The sequence below is a fragment of the Chinchilla lanigera genome, unplaced genomic scaffold, assembly GCF_000276665.1.
Source record: "Chinchilla lanigera isolate Chin_1 unplaced genomic scaffold, ChiLan1.0 scaffold00191, whole genome shotgun sequence".
Classification (NCBI taxonomy): Eukaryota; Metazoa; Chordata; class Mammalia; order Rodentia; family Chinchillidae; genus Chinchilla; species Chinchilla lanigera.
In genome coordinates this window covers 442,418-459,123 of record NW_004955592.1, presented here as the reverse complement: position 1 = coordinate 459,123, position 16,706 = coordinate 442,418, and the positions used below count along the sequence as shown (strand labels likewise).

At 41.8% G+C, this 16,706-nt stretch overlaps 2 long non-coding RNA genes across 2 annotated transcripts; one reads left to right on the top strand and one right to left on the bottom strand.

Moving 5' to 3' along the window:
* Positions 1 to 10,194: 10,194 nt before the first annotated feature.
* Positions 10,195 to 12,281, top strand: LOC102011827. The gene is made up of 2 exons (XR_265138.2): positions 10,195 to 10,321; positions 11,704 to 12,281. It is a non-coding gene; the product is annotated as an uncharacterized LOC102011827 (long non-coding RNA).
* Positions 12,282 to 14,834: 2,553 nt separating this feature from the next.
* LOC102011604 lies at positions 14,835 to 16,700 on the bottom strand. Its single transcript, XR_265137.1, has 3 exons — positions 16,615 to 16,700; positions 15,181 to 15,343; positions 14,835 to 15,065 (listed from the first exon to the last, which is right to left on the bottom strand). It is a non-coding gene; the product is annotated as an uncharacterized LOC102011604 (long non-coding RNA).
* Positions 16,701 to 16,706: the final 6 nt, after the last annotated feature.

The window sequence follows — 16,706 nt, the reverse complement described above, 5'->3', positions numbered from 1 at the left end:
ATGGCATAATCTTTCCATAAATAGCCGGTGTTCTCTCTGCTACAAAACATCCAATGTGGTGTGTAGTTCCACTTGCCTATTTTTTACTTATTTTCTTTGCGATTTTGATGTCACATCCAAAAATCATTGTGACTATCAATAGCATAAAGTTTCTTTCCTACATTTTCCTCTAGGATTTTGTATTCTTTGGTGTTACATTTAAATATTTTATCTTTTTGGAGTTGACACAGTGTAGGACCAGGGTTTAATTTCATTCTTTTGCAAGTGGACATCCCTTCCAACACTAATTATTAAAGAGATCATTTCTTCCTCATTATATATTCTTGACTTCCTTGTCAAAGATCAATTTATCATATAGGTGTAGATTTTTTCCTGAGCTTTGTATTTGTCCTAATGGTCCACATGTCTGTTTGTATCCCAATTCTGCACTTTTATAGTTTTTACTATATTTTGAGATGAAGAAATATGATGCCTCTGGTTTTGTTTTTTTTTTCAGGATTGCTTTGGGTATTTCAGGTTTTTTTTTGGTTCAATAATTTTAGGGTGTGTTTCTACTTATATAAAATGGCCATTGAGATTTTTATAGGGATAACATTAACACTGTAGATTTCTTTGGATGCAATTTTATGTCTTAAGACATGTGAATATGAATTTCCATTCGTGTTTTATGTAATTTATCTCAATTATCAAAAAAACTACTGTACAGAAAATGAAACAATCAATAGGCAAAAGTTACCTATAGAATGAGAAAAAAAAATTGCAAATCATGTGTCTGTTAAAGATTTTTCCCAATATCCAAAACATGTAAGGAACTTCCAAAACTCAAATAGAAATTGTTGACAGTAACAGCAATCTGATTTAAAAATGAACAAAAAAGTTGAATAGACATTTCTCCAAAGAAGGCATGCAAATGGTCAACAGGTGTATGTAAAGGTGCTCAAAGTCACTAATCAATAGAGAAACCTAATTAAAAGCTACAGTGAATTATTATCTCACATCTACCATACAAATAAAAAGCCTTGGCCAAGTTATGGTGGAACTGGAACACTTGTGCACCTTTGTAGGAATATCAAATGGTGCAGCCTCAATGGAAAAACAGAATACATGTTCTTCAAAACTTAAAAACAGAGCTATGAAATGATTCAGAAACCCTACTTTTGGGTTTACAACCTTAAGAGTTGAAGTGAGATCTCAAAGTGATATCTCCCATGTCCACTGTGGCACTACTCACACAAGGCAAGATATTCAGACACCTCAAAATTCTATTAATAAATAAGTAAAGAAATGTGATATATCCATACAAGGGAATATTATTCAGCCTTCTTTGAGGGCAGTGTGGATTGAAGCCAGAGCCTTCACACTGAAATTTAATCATTAAAAGAATAAAATCCTGCCAATGCTGTTGCATTGCATGAACCTTAAGGACATTATGCTAAATGATATATGACAGACACAGAAGGACAAATACGCTATGATTCCACGTATGTGAGGTATCCACAATAGTCAAACTCATAAAAAAGGGCAGAAACAGGGAATCAAATGGTAGTTGCCAGGTACTAGGCGGGGAATGGATTCACAGATGTGAAGTTTTGGTTATGTGAAATGAAGAAAGTCTAGAGATCCGTTGTACAGTGCTGTGCCCACTGTTAGCAATGGTACACAGTGTTTTACAAACTTTATTAATAGGTTAGATCTTAGGGTCTCTTAAGTGTTTTCACAACAATGAACAGAGAAAGAAATCATGCTGCCGATAACAGATACACAAACTCTCTGTAAACCAAAGGTTCTACACACAGTGTGTGCTTATTGCTATCATCCTTTATCTGATTGGCTTTACAGCGACCTTCTGCAAATAGCAAGGAGACCAGCCCCTTCCTCTCCATTCTGCAGCTCATGACCCTGGAAACTGGTCAGTGTCTGGCATCAATTTCCAGAAACTCTACAGAAGCCTAATTCTCAGCCTATTTCAAGCAATTATTAGAATCATGGAGAGAAGAAACAGTATTCCAGAGTGTTAGGTAGGGGGAAAGGGTAAAAGGTTGGAAGGAAAAACTTTTCTGAGCCACAGGGATGGATAAAATGATTTCTCAAATGAGGAGACTTCCAGAAAAAGGAGTTGTCATGTTTCCCACCTATGGTGTACACAGCAGGCTGCATCTCCTCTAGGAAGCTTCAGCAATGCTACCACTCTGATTTATGTCTCCCTATACCTGATAAAATAATCCCCAAGCAATTCTTTCAGAAAATATACTACATATTATGAAAATCATGCATTTAGTCTGTTACTGGCTGTAGATTCTGATTTATGGAGAAAAGCCAAGGTCTTACTTCTCTCTGAATTCCCAGTCTATAGCTCAGTGCCAGAATATAAAAGGTGCTGGTTAAATACTGAGTGAGTATTTTTGAGGTATACATGAATGAATCCTCTGCTTCTATATGGTTCCTTTCCCACTGTCCTGAAGTGGACATGCCATGCAAATAGCCACGCTATGTTATTGGCATCCAGGATCACACTCCTACGTAGATGCATAAGCTATGAGAACAAGTTCCAGGGTAATCACCCAACAAGAGGAGGAGCCCAGAGATATAAATTCAGAATTTAAGTCATGAAGACACCATTCTATATATACCCTTATTTAAAGAGAAACAAATATGCAGTATGTACAAAAACAGAAAAATATTTGCACACCTAAGCCTGTAAATGTGTGTGTTCTGGAAGAGTATGCAGGGTGTTTGTGTGAGTGTGTATGTATGTGTGTGTGTTTTTTTCAACAGAATGCAAAGAAGCTGCTGTCTACAACAGAACCTACCTGAGTTCAATCTCTCATAATTTACTTTTAGACTATTCATTCCACAAATATTTACTGTGTTTAGTACCATATTATTTTGAGTTTTCTAGCAGGAAAGCCTAGAGAATTGACATTTCATTGCTTTGGTTCTTAAGATTGCTCCTTCACTTTCTAGAAAACATCCATCAGCCACTGGTATCACCTACTGCCCTTTAGGACTTTTGCTTAGGAACATTTATTGGCATTTTGTATGTGTCTGATCCTGAAGGACACTTGTGGCTCTGTCCTCCAGGATTTAACATTCTTAGGGTTAGCAAATCTTGTGTGCAAATGTCTGAGGAACCAAAATATTTCTATATATTCTGGAAGATCTAGGAAAGGCTATGAATGTAGGAACAGTGTCTATCTTCAGGGGAACACATTTCTTGTCAATATAAAAGGATTTGTAAAGAAGATCCACCTGAATTTTATAATTCAAGGGCTGTTTTTTTTTCCTATCTATTGGAAAAAATATCAGAATCTATTCATTTAAAATGGAGATAGCTGACTTCTCATTAAATCTCCATCTACTACTTCTGGGGTAGTCCTACTTTCATTTCCAAGAACAATGACTTATTCCCTGTGTTAGGCTTGACCTGCCTATAGGCATTATTTCAATTTTCTTTTTGCCAGTCTTTGTGCTTCATACCACTGCATTCCTTTTTGGACCAAAAGTGTCTTACCCTCCCCTCATCAAGGGGATCAAAACACAATTATCTCTGGAAACCTAGGCTTCCACATTTTTTTACTTATAGAGAAAAACCTTGGTCTTACTTCTCTCTGAATTCCCAGTCCATAACTCAGTGCCTGGAACACAAGAGGTGCTGACTAAATTCTGAATGCGTGTTTCTGAGGGACACCTGAATGGGTCCTCTGCTTCTATATGATTCCTTCCCTGCATTTGCCTGAAATTTCAGTTTCTTGTCTTTTTATTTTATGTTATTTTATTTTATTTTTGGTACTGGGAATCGAGCTCAGGACCTGGAGCTTGCCAGGCGGGCGCTTGTGCCACTGAGCTAGATTCCTGGCCCTAAAAGTTTAGTTTCATCTTTGTTCAAATTCATGTTCTCCAGGTAGATACCATGAGTTTGAAGAAGGATCTTTATGCACTGCTTCCATTTTCTTTGGTGATCCATAGCTATGTGGTAGATGCTTAACAAGTGTCTGAGTTACATTTTATTTGTATGTCTTACCTCAGTGCTTAGCAAAGGACATTTGATACAAGAGAGTCCCTTGCATAGTACTGAGAGGGGAGGGGAGAGATTGATCAGTCTTGCACAAGATAGAGACCTCACCTTCATGGAAGCTTGTTATGATTCAGAATTCCAGACATACAGTCTTACAGTCTGATCTCTCCACCTGGAAGCAAACAAGATACCTGCTTGTCTGGGTTCCACACACCCACATATCAGCATTATCCCAGCTGACGGGTGTGCATGGAAAAGGAGGAGGAGGTAGGAAGGAAGTCATAATTGTTTGCTTCTAGTCAGACCCAACCTCCCTACTGATACTAGAAAGAAGTTACCAGAGGCCAGGAACCGGGGATAATGGTACTTAAGGCCCATGGTCCCAGGAGCCTAGCGGGCTCTTCTCTCTCTCAAGCGATGGCAAATTGCTTTGTTGCTTGTTTCTGGGAGATCAAGTTTGATTCTTTGTGGCAAAGTGAAACTGTATTTTAAATTGCATTTTTAATGTATTTTTCTTCAAGTTTCCTAAGAATGAAGAAGTGATCCTCTGTTTTAACATTGTAGGGATGCATTTCACATAGAAAAGCAGGCATGTATTCACAAATTGTCACATCTGTGGATAAAATAATTTATACTAACTTTGGAACCCACTACATTTCATTTGTAATGTAACTTTTTTGGAACCTAGACACAATTGCCCTGTTTTGTGGCCTGCTCTGAGGGAGGTATCACATTCTAACAAAAAAAAGTAATCAAAAAGTAATTGAAAGTTTCCTTAAGGTCACTAGAAGAATGCCAAGAAAAGCTTCCATTAATATTTGGAACATAATTTCTCAAAATTGTATTTCTTACTCCTCTATGAAGAGATAGAGAAATTGACGGGTAGGTATATAGATAGATAACACTGAGACAGACTACCCTCCTTGAGTAGAAAACCTCTCCAAACTATATAGAAAAACAAGGAAGGGCCCTCCACAGGTAGGAAGAAAATATTATAATCTTCATGAGATCTAAATGAGGCAAAAAGATTCATGATCTGAGGAAACAGTTCCCCAGCTCAGTTTGTCTCTTCCAGGTCAGAGAATATGCGGCAGATGGTCTATAGAACATCTTGGAGACCTATGGATCCTGTCACTCTGGTCTTTCTTCTGGCTGTGACTATTTCCAAACTTAGCAATGTCCTTTTCCACTCTCAGGAGCACAGCAGAATGTCTTCTTTTAGTGGAAAGGATAGCTCATAGACATTTTTTATGATTGTCTAAATTTTTAAAATAAATAACAACTTGACATCCCTAAAGGTTGCAGCAAAGTGTGGGATAATTGATGAAGATACAGGTGTCCTGTATCTTTCTGTTACCCCTGCCCCATATCCACACAGGGGAAATACACTTTTGCTTTTGGCCTCCAGCTTAAGCTTAACTGATGCATTGAAGGTTGGAGGATCATTGTTCCTCTTTGGAGGAGACTCATTACAGGCTAACATATTTCTTCTAAGAGAAACCAAAGTGAAGAAGTACTAGATGACAATTCTTAATAACAATTGCCCTGCCCCTTGAATGATAAGATATGAAGCTAAAGGGCCAGCAGCCACACAGGGAGAGTCTGAGGTCCTCAAATTCTCTGCTGCTCTTTCTGTCCCAGTTAGAATCATAGGCTGTCCTTTAGAAAGTTTTGTGTCTGTATTCCATGGACAGGGAAGCCAATTACTACCCAAAGGGAACTAAACATAACCATCTAGAGGGAAAGCTGGTCGAGATCCAACCACCATTCTATATTTGAATTATTCCTCTGACTTCCTCAGTAGTCAGCTTGGGACAGGTGGAGTGAAAGGAATCCCCAGCAAAAGGACTATGTTTTCAAAGACTTCACAGTGTGAAAGCAGGTTCTGCTAGAATCTACAAGATGGTCTTCATTAATGGGACACTGAACATGAGCCAGGGAGTGTGGGAAAAAGTTGAAGTATGTAGGGCCACATCATCTCAGAATTTAAACTTATCCTGTAGGTAAAGGAATTGAGGATCCTTCCAATGTAGGAAAATGATGTGTGCTCTTTATATTTAAAATAGTTTATTTTGATATAATATCAGACTTACAGAAAGTTTCAAGAAAAGTACAGAGATATACTAGTTGACTTTTAAACAGATTTCTAAATATTGCACCCCGATTCCTAAATGTTGATCCTCTTCTCCCTCTCTCTCTCTCTCTGTGTATGTGTGTATGTGTGTGTGTGTCTCATTTCCTTCTTCCTAGCCCTCTCTCTCAGATCTATCTCAATTTACAGCCATTTTACATGTGATAAGCCCATCATAAGTTCAAAGTATTGTAAGTCAGAAATGCCTGTAATACATTTAACCTACTAAATATAATATCTTCTCTAGTCTACCTTTAAACTATTGCTCAGAATGCATGGGCAATTTTTCCAACACAAAACTTTTAATAATGTATTGAAAAAAATGCCAGGTGAGACCTCTGTACTGTTCAGAGCCAGGGCCCAAACTCCTACACTGTAATTTCAGCTTTCTCCACTTGTTCTCCTGTAGTTCAAGGCTGTCTGGGGAGATTTGATCCCAAACTTTATTGTTACTGCCAGTAATCACCCACTACTTTTAAATTGGTCTCTTTTTCTCCCCAGACACACAAAATTCCTTCCAATGTTTTCTCAGTCTATATCCTCTTTCCTGGAATGCCCTTATCCCTTTTTAATAGAAATTAATTTACCTCTCTTTCTGAGCCAGAGCATTTCCTAGGTACTAGGTACAAAAATAAAATCAGTGTTTCTATCCACAAGGAACCCACACTATAGGAGATTTTCCTGTCTCCTCTGACGCTTTGCTGTTGACTTGGGTCCCAACCCATAGGGGCAGTCTCTTCTCTGAGCTGTGTAATATCCTTTTTCTACATCATCCCTCAGGTCTGGTCTGAGTTCTGGATTCTATGTCACATAGGGCTGGACTGAACTCCCTAAGAAGATCAAAAACTCCTTGAGAACTGGGCAATGTGTCCTACAGGTCTCCAGCCCCACAGTACTTCATATGGGATCTGCTTCCTCTACCTTTGATAACTGACTGGACCCCTGCTAAGCCCAGCTCCTTGCCACACTACCAAGTTATGTCCATGTCCATCTCAGGGTGAGGATGCTGCAGGTTTCTAGACCTAGAACGAAGCACACAGGTGTCTATTTGCAAGTCATCAGCACATAATGAGGGAAGGTCCTCCACTCACCTGCTTCCCCCAGTAGTCACTACTTATTTCCATTTCCTCACATAATTCTGTTCATATTCATGTAAGCGAGAAAAGGGTAAGATAAATTCCAAGGAAAACCTGAAGGGGAGAAAATATTGTCAAGTGACATGCAGTCTTAGCCATACTGGAGGGATGCAGAACAAGGGAGTCATTACCTGGTTGACAGAAAGTGAGGCCACTGGAGAACAATTTTCCCAAGCTTAGGAGAAGCCTTTGGCTTCATTGGTGGCTTCCAGATTACCCATTCTTCTTCTCTTTGGTGGTAGAAGCCAAATTACAGCATGCATTCCTAAGGTAGTTGACTCTACCACAAGCCATCTGTCCTGAGTACCTGACAGACACACAAGAAAAGACTTACAGGATTTAACACACCAAACCACAAAGTAATGGGAGTTCACACTTTCTTCACCACACAGACATCATTCCAGTGACATCTGAGATTGATTTACTTGTATAATTCAGCTAAACAATTCAAAATATCTTTAAGGACTGAAAGTAGAAGCCAAATTGAACAAGAAGCAGTTTTTACCCTTTCCGCTATACAGGGCCCATTCACCAAGCCAGGCAGGGATCCTCTAGCAAGGCTCCCTTGGAAATAGCAAGGGTCCAACCATCCTTGCCCACCATTGTTGCTGGCATGGGCACAGCATGTGGCACATGGTACAAATGCAGCACATCTTGATGAATGGATGACTCCCAGCGTGACTACCCACATAGTCTTCCTCTCTGTTATCAAGGACCTGAGCTGACATCTCTTCCTAATACTCTCTAGGATTCCTCTGTCTGAGTGGCACCAGGTTGAAAGAGTCTCCTTTTGAAACAGCCCCAATTACTACAAGTCTGTTTTAGTTCCTAGACTATGCACAGTCTGTGATCCCAGGCAGTCAAGACCCAGGTTTAATGGAGGGACATTGGTGACCAAGCCAGAGTCTCCTAGTGTGGTACTGTCAGTTTCCAGTGTCTTTGATAATTCTAAAACTTTCAGCAGAGTTACAGCTAAATTCCATGTCTGAGGTGCAAAAACATGTTTTATCCTCAAAACTGGCTTCCATCTCTCTCTCTCTCTCAATGTCTTTTTTTCTTAATATATTTTTAATTGGCAAAACAATAACTATATTTTGAAGTACAATGTGATGTTTTAATATATATAAGCACATGTCATCACATGCATGGGGAGTTAGTTAAACTATTTAACATGCATTACATCACATATATTAAATAAAATTTATAGGAGGTCTTTGGTTTAGACTGAGCTCGTGCACTAGGTCTAACACACTGTACCAAAATTGAGTCACTTACGGTAATGTTCACTGTCACCAATGAAATCAAATGTTTTATCTAGTCTAGACATCAGAAGAATCCCAAAAGAAGCTAAGAAAGGCCAGCATGAGAAGGTAATCCCCTTTGTTTTAACCTTTAAAAGAAGAGTAATTTTTAAAAACCAGTCCATTTGTTTGGTTTTTTGTTTCTTCTTTCCTTTTTTTTCTTTTCTAAAGCCAAGAGCCTCTGCTAATCTCATTGGTCTTACAGAATGAGGTATTTCCTAATTCTAGAATCACAAATAAAAGATAGTTAAGAGCTTTAAATTAAATTTGTTGTAATTTTGTCCTCTGATACGTGACATTTATTTTTGGGTGATGAGAATGTTATAAATCTATGTTTCTGGCAATGATCAGTACACTGGAAATAACTACAGTCACCATGATTTACAACAGCTCTCTTGAATTGTACTTCTAACTCTCTCAGCCAGGATCATATGCCATTGAGTAGAAGGTGCCACCACTTGCCTTGAGCTTAATGCCTAATCTACACTTCTAAGAGTATGTCTTGCCCTAGTATTCAGAGCCTGACTTCAAAATTTTGAGTTTTTATTGTGTCATGTGTATGTGTATATTTTATGTAACTTGTCTATTTCAATCTTTACTACTGTCATGCAGAATGGTTTTATTGCCCTCATTAATAAGTGATGAAGCAGAAGCTCAAAAACATTAAGTACTCAAAGTCACCCAACTGGTAAAGGGCAGAACCCTCAACTGACATCACTCATTTTTTTGTCAGAGAAGGGCGCATGTAAGTCTGTGCCCTGTGGCATCCGTCCTTGTTCTGAGATCTACAAAAGGAGTGAGGAGGAAGCACCACGCCTAGGGCGTTTGCAGCTCAGAATCCAGGTCCCAGCCAACCTGAGACCTACATGAGCTCACTTTCCTGCTTCCTAGGTCCCCCACCCGCTCCACCTTATGATAATCATTTTCCTGAGAACTCTGAAGTCTGAGTGGTATGCATATGGAGATAGAGAGACAGAGAGAAATAGAGGGACAAAGAAAGACAGAATCAGAGACAGAGACAGACAGAGACTGGCTATTGCTGCTATGCCGTTTCTCTTAATGGGGCCTAATGGTTTTCCCCATAGCAGCCAGGACAGCACTCATTCATTGCTCAAACAACAACAAAAAACAACACAAAACTTTATCTTTGCCTTATCTTCCCACCAATGTAGGACAAGTGTGGCTGTAAGCCCAAGGTTAAGTCCAAGTCATGACTTGGCTGAGTTTAATGGGATTCCAAAAGACCCATTCACCTCCTCATCTGTTTCTCTTAAACGACATTAATTGCACAGCCCGCCAGGCCACCCGCTCCCCTCTGCCAACCTGCACTTTCTGGAACTCTGCTCTTATAACCCACACCCCCACCGTCCTGGATGCTTGATGGGACCATCCCAGATGCCAAGGTCCTAAGTCAAAAGTGATGAATGGGTTTGGAAATCCGAGGAGGCCAGGTCTCGTAAAGTGATGGGGAAGTGGGGCAAGGGCTAGGTGAAGGCGTTCTCATCGCCAGCCGGGCTGTGCCAACAGGGAGGTGGCCACGGGGGAGGGGGTTGGTGAGTAAAACCTGAAATTTGAGGAAGGACAGGTACATCCTATTGTGACTAGGGACTCATTAGGATGCCCCAATCCCTGGCCACCTCATGGCCTTGAGCAGGAGTGTGAGATGTATAAAAGGTGGGCCGGCTGGCATCTCGCAAACTCCTTGACTTCTCCACGCTCTGGTCCCTGGAGAACTGCGGTAAGTTCGGTGAGGTAGTATCCCTCACCGCAGCCTCACTCCTATTGGGTCCCAGCCTGTGACTGGGAGCTGAGAAGGGAGTTCAGGGTGGTTGGTGGGTAAAGAAGGCCTCTTCCTTTGGGCATCTGTCTCTTCCTTATCCTTTGAGTGAATCTTGGGTCCTGTACCTCATCTGGATGAGAGGGATGGGAGGCTGTGCTGAGACAGGAGCGGCCCGTCTACTGGAGGGCCAGTGTCCTGTGAACCTTGCTGGCATCGCCTGTGTGATGTATCTTGCAGGTACTGACAGATTTGGTAGACAGAGGGGGATCACCAGCTCTGGGCAGAGCCACTGGTGTGCCTGCCTTTTGGGAAAAAAAGCAAGGTGTGGGGATAATGGGCTTCTAGGGAGAGGAGGGGTGGGGAGGTTTGGGTGCACAACAGCAGGATAAGAAGACACAGCACAGTGGGAGGTCCTGCTTTGGACCAGGAGACCACTGTTCCATCCTCATGCTGATTGTCTCGGCAACATCCTTACCCTCTCTGAGGCTTGCTTTCCTCATTGATAATCGCAGATGATTCCTTTCATCTACTATACATCCTTCTCCTACACATTGTCTGAGGGAATAGTTAAGATGCTTCTCTTAAAATTCTATGAATTTATTTGCTAAGCTGAAACCATCACATAGTCATTATGTGCTATCCCTTCTGTGTGTAGTGTGTACACACATACATGTATATATATATGTACATATGTACGCATGATAGTATGCACATTTTTCCATGTGCTTAGTCAATCCTTACAGCAATCCTAAAAGAGCAGGGTAGGGAAAAGCTTGGTACTTTGTTCAAATTCCCATGGCTGTTAATGCTTTAGGCAGGAGTTAAATCCCATGGAATTCTGCTTTGGAAGTTGCAGTTTTTCCTAAAATAGTTTCTAACTATCTTCTCACCTTCTCCCCGTCTTTTTTTCTTATCATTTTCCTCATCCTTTTCCTCTCTGTCCCTCTCCTTTTTCTCTTTGTTTTTCTTTCATTTTTCTACTCTGTCTCCATTTCTCTCTTCTCCTCTCCTCTCCTGTCCTCCCTTCTTCTCTTCCCTCTCTCTCTTCCTCCTCTTTTCCTCCTTCCTTTCCCTCATTGCTTCCTTGATTCTCCACTTTGTGTCTTTGTCTCAAAAAGAAATAAAATGGTTTACAAACATAGGTAAATTTTACACACACGGGGGTGGGGGGAGAGAGACAGAGAGACAGAGAAAGACAGAGAGAGAGCGCAAGCGAGCTTAAATTTGGGAAGCTCTCAGGTTAAGGTAAAAGCATAGTAGCATGTGGATGTGACTAGAGGTTTACCCAGGATTTCTCTGTGGCTTGAGCATTGTTCAATTCTGCATCATTCTGTTTCTAGTTGCAGGTCTAACCCAGAATGTCTCAGCAAAAACAGAAGCAGTGCTGCCCCCCACCTCAGCAGTGCTGCCCCCCACCTCAGCAGTGTTGCCCCCCACCCCAGCAGTGCTGCCCCCCACCGAAGCAGTGCTGCCCCCCAGCTCAGCAGACCAAACAGCCTTGCCAGCCTCCACCCAAGTGCCAACAGAAGTGCCCACCTCCTCAGCAGTGCCAGAAGTCCAAGCAGAAGTGAGACTGAGACATGTCACCAGAGGCAAGTCCCAGAGAAGCAACAAGAAGTCCCCTAATCAGCATCCTGTACCCCTCCTCCATCAGAAGCAGGAGCAGCTCATCTTGCTTCTGGATGCAGCCGCTCTTCACTCTGTGAGGAGGCAGCACCAGAACCATGCTTTCCTCCTTCCCTGCCTCTTCTTAATTAGCAGCTGCAGTTTCCATCTCAGACAAGGATCTGGCTCTAAAGTGTCTACTCATCTTCAGTGACATGCATCTACATTGCCCTGCTGGAAACTTGGGCACCACACCCAAACACTCTTTCCCATCACCGTCTCCAAATCATTACAGTAAATTCCTCTGGCATGACCTGTCTCTGTCTGATGATTTTGTTGTTTGAAAATGCTACCTTCCTGCAGGTATTTTCTCTCTCTATAACCTGGAGTCCCAGGGCCTGGGGAGGAGAAGTCCCAGGAGGTGCACAGCTGAGATACTGGGACATTCACAAGGGTCCAGCCAGGATAGGATGTGTGTGCACTGGGGGTGCTGCTTCTGTGGTATAGACAAACCCCAGCTCCAGAAAATGAGAACCCACGCAGACATAGGGGGGACAGTGCTCACACAAGAATGTATACAAAGAAAAGGCAGACTTCTCTGCCCAGAACAAGTAAGGGAAATCATCTACAAACAAAACAAACAAAACCAACCCTACACGGTAGGGTAATAGGATTGCAGCAGATAAGTTCTAAGCCAGAATGCATACTCCAAGCACTGATGATCTGGGGGAGATAAAGAAAGGGCTTCAAAAATTCTCCCATAAATAAAAAAGGCACTATTTCTTCAAGGTAACCAAGCATGTAATTAGGAGCCATTCTAAACCAACACGCTATGCCAAAAATACATTTATTCACCACATTTGTTTGTTTGTTTTTCTTTTACTCAGGATTGAACTCAGGGCCTTACACTAACTGACATCAGAGCCCTTTTTATTTTTGCCCTAGCTGGTTTGAACTTAATATTCTTCTACTTTAACCTCTGAGTATCTGGGATTAGAGAAGACCATCAGCACACAAGTTAATTATTTTAAATTAGAATCCCAGTTCCCATATTTGTCCAACTGGTAAGTATTCTGACTGTTTCTCTCCCACTAACCTCCTACTGTCATTTCTCTGAATTCTTGGTGATTGAGGAATAATTCAGACCTATAGATAATCCAAAATATGTGTGTGTGTGTGTGTGTGTGTGTGTGTGTGTGTGTATGTGTGTGTTACTAGGGATTGAACTCGGTCTGTGGACTGAGCTACATCCACATCATATTTTTTTTTGGCAATAAGGTCTTGCTAAATCTAAGTTGCTGAGGGTGGGTTTAAACTTACGATCCTATGTCAGCCTTCTAGAATTCTGGGATTACTAAGGTGCAACATCACACCTGCTTCCAAACTTCTTTTTTTTTGTTTTGTTTTTTGTTTTTCTCCGGTACTGGGAACCGAACTCACGACCTTGCACATGCCAGGCAGGCGCTTTTGCCGCTGAGCTAAATCCTCAGCCCCCAAATTTCTTATGTATTGCTTCAATTACCTACCCAAATTCCTCTTCACAACATCTCTTTCTTACAAAAATACTCCACAAATAAGAGTATTTAAACCTGCTGTCCTCCACCAGTCTTCCTTTTCACTTCTCTGTGCTCTGAAAGAGTCACCAAAAACCAGCAGAGGCATCCAAAAGAAGCTACAGGAGAAAATAATATAAGTGAAAAATCAGACCGTTTTCCACATATATTACAGATCCTGGAGAATGCAAGGTTGGCTAAAGATCAAAACTTATAGGATGGCTTTCCTGGGTGGCTGGCCCTTTTTCTCCATCATGCCTTTCATATTTCCTCTGTCCACCCATGAACCCTTCCACTGTATGTCAGTACTCTCTTACACTCAATCTCCATTTGCACAGAATGTGATGGACTACATAAAGATACAGAAACACAACTCAGGTTACTGGGGCTCTTAACTATTCATCCTCATAAAAGACTAAGCTGAAACCCCCAGTATAATAAAGCAATATTCCACCAGTAGCATCTAATTAAGATATGACTTGAGTGGTAGCCTTCCTCACTGATGTCCTCCAAATTTAGAGAAAACATGTAGTGTGAGAATAATGAAAGCTTGTGAACAGAGGAAGGAGACTTTGACCATGTCTGTAGTTATAACAGCTACTATAGAGCTGCCAGAAAAGGTCTATGCAGTGATGAAGGTAGAGTTTCAGAAGGAAAGAGGCTCCATGAACTGAGCACAGAACAGTATTGTGAGTGTTCGGTGTAAGCAGGAGAGCCAGATCTCCTGTATCCAAGCCCCAGCGCAATGTGTAAAAAAACTGTGGGTGATCACACTTGCTGAAAATCACAGAAGCCTGGGCAGATGACACCGGTTTGGTGACTTGCCTTGTAGACTTGTCTTTACTCGGGAGGGTTGTATTGAACAGGAACTCAAGTCTGATATTTTAAAAAAGCATTGATAAATTACGTAAACCTTAGCTGAATTCATGGAAAATGGTGTAAACATTTTCTTGCACTCAGTAAAATCTCCAAATGTGTCTTCTCTCTAACCCTATGTTTCTGTCTAGGGGGTTCTTAAGTCCTCTTTTCTTACCCTCCTTTACTCAACAACTTAACATAAAGTTGAATTTGCCCTTCTGAGCTTCCTTTAATTTTCTCCTTTACCAGTTATCATAATTGGATCAAATAGACATGTGCATATATCTGTGTGTCATGAATAATCAGTAACCTGGAAACCTCCTCTGAAGAAAGACCACAAGCAGTTAACTTTGTGGATTTCTTTTATTTTTTCCCAGCATACTGGGCTTAGATTCCAGAGCTACCTTTTTATCTGTGTGACCTAGAGCTAAGTATATAACTTCTCTAGGTCTCACTTTTCTCATCTATGTAGTGAGAAGAACAGCAGCCTCTTAAGGTTTATGGGGTGATGGGTATTTAATGAAATAACAGAAATGAAGTAGTAAGTGTAGCATGATCCATAGCGAGGGTTGACAGATGTTAATTGTTGCTTTCATTCCTGTTCTGTCAGGTTCCCCTAGAGCAGTAGGCTTACAGGAGCCCCTCGCTTTGCTCCCATCAACTTGAGGATACTGCTTTGTCCAGACCTGTGATAAACAAAAGGGAGAGGCACAGTGCAGGGGCCAGAACCCTTGCAGTAGAACAAAGGGCCTGAGTTAGTGTTCACAGAAGGAAGGAAGAATTAGTATAGGACATAAGTACCCCATTGTTGGTTGATTTTCTCTTCCAAAATCCTCCCTTTTTAAACATTTGCTTATGATAGTCCTGTGCTTGAGGCAGTCTCGGGCAACACAGGCCCACAGCAATTTTCACTTGCTTTTCAGTTAGTGAAGTCAGCCTTGCCTTTTTGAGACAGGTTGGGCTCCTGGGGAGGAAAGAGTTGGAGCTGGTTAGTGCAGGAAGCAGGTGCAGGTGCAAAGGCTTAATTGACATGGAAGGTGCCAAGCATGTGCACACGTCTGCCCATTGAATTCTGGCACCGCTCTATTGAGGTAGCATCATTATTCCTGGGACCAACAGGTTCAGGGAAGTTCCTTGCTCCTAATGTTAATGCCTTACAGGTGATAGAGCTGAGACTGAAACTCAAGACCCTTTGAACTTTTGATCCCTGTTTTTTGTAACAAAGCAAGTGTTCTTACTGTTTGTGTAGCTGCAAGAGGATAAAGCTTGTACCTTCCTCAAGAATTTACCCTCCACCAATCCAGTGAGAAGGCAAGTCCAGGCATGTTTACACACAGTCAGACACAACACTTACATGACATTATGCATTTGTGAATGTTCACACACTCACACAAGTTCCACTCATGAACCCGACACACTAAATGATGCATACAGCTGTAGAGACTGACACTGAATTTCCAGAGTAGAAGCTGGGTTAGGGTCCTAGAGGCCCCTTCCTGTGGCTTCCTGGCTTCCTCTTGGCCTGCACACTGAGGGGCAGCCAGGGCAGTGCAGGGCATGGTGGGCAGGGAGTTGGTGCCGTGGCTATTTGCACCTGTCACAGAAGTGTTTTTAATATTGTAGCCACGGACTCAACAACATCTCTGCAGAGTGGTGTGCATCTGCTGAACATTGTGCCAGTGCACACTCACTCCTACAGACTCATTCATTGGCACACGCATGCCTGGCTTCCCACACATACACTTGCTGTCCACACTGTAACACAACACGCTGGCATGCAGTCACATGCTGAGCTGTCTGTTACGGTTCATGTCTAGATGTGAGCCTCAGGTGCTCATAGGTGGGGCTTTTGGAAGGTGATTGGATTTGGAGGCACTGTAGCTGGTTTGCTATTAGGAGACAGGGTCTGTTCAGAAGAGGTAGGTCACTAGGAGTATGATCTGGAGGAGAATGTTTCCCTTTCCACTTCTTCCCTTCACTCGCTCTGCTTCCTAGCTGCCATGAGGTGAGGAACTTTTCCTGTACTGTGCCACGCCATTCTGCCTTGGAATTAGCAGACTACTGAAATGTGGACCAAAATAATCCTTTCCTCCTTTACATTGTGTGTGTCAGGTGTTGTGTCTTCACAACAAAGATAGTGACTAGGACACCGTCCTTCACATTCAAGTATGTCTTTATCCACTAACACTCACAGAGGCCCAAGAGCACAAACATACACATTTGCATTGTACTCACATTTGGTTCCAGAGGATTGAGTGCTGTCTCTCTTCTCATGAGCCAGCTCCTCTCACGTTTCTCCAGTCCTCCGCCACCTCACAGCAGGGATG